At 51.8% G+C, this 363-nt stretch overlaps 1 non-coding gene across 1 annotated transcript; it reads left to right on the plus strand.

Annotated features, from left to right (window-relative positions):
* The first annotated feature begins 103 nt into the window (after positions 1 to 103).
* LOC111662163 (U5 spliceosomal RNA) lies at positions 104 to 220 on the plus strand. Its single transcript, XR_002761295.2, has one exon. It is a non-coding gene; the product is annotated as a U5 spliceosomal RNA (small nuclear RNA).
* Positions 221 to 363: the final 143 nt, after the last annotated feature.

Below are 363 nucleotides of genomic sequence, written 5' to 3' on the forward strand. Positions count from 1 at the left end.
GAGTCCCGGGACTCGGCTGGCGGCAAGCAAAGACAAGCCTACCGCGATGGTGGTGACTGTGGCGAATAGACTCCTGGGCTGTCCTTGGAGCGAGGGGCTGTACTGACTCTGGTTTCTCTTCATAACGCACAAGTCTTTCGCCTTTTACTAAAGACTTCCGTGGAGAGGAACAGTAACGAGTTCAAGCTATTTTTGGCAGGCTTTGCCTAACGGCGAAGCCCTTTGAGTTTGTTAAAGGTCAAAAAGCTGTCCACATCACAAATGAGGGCGGCACAATGGAGAGCTTGGGAGGAGGTGCTAAAAAGCAGCCTTTGTCAGGCTCGTGTCAGAAACAGGAAACCGCGACTAGTGAGATTTGTGCCA

The sequence above is a fragment of the Seriola lalandi genome, unplaced genomic scaffold (assembly GCF_002814215.2).
Source record: "Seriola lalandi dorsalis isolate HSWRI2012SDOR001 ecotype SW California unplaced genomic scaffold, Sedor1 jcf7180002000145, whole genome shotgun sequence".
NCBI classification, from domain to species: Eukaryota; Metazoa; Chordata; class Actinopteri; order Carangiformes; family Carangidae; genus Seriola; species Seriola lalandi.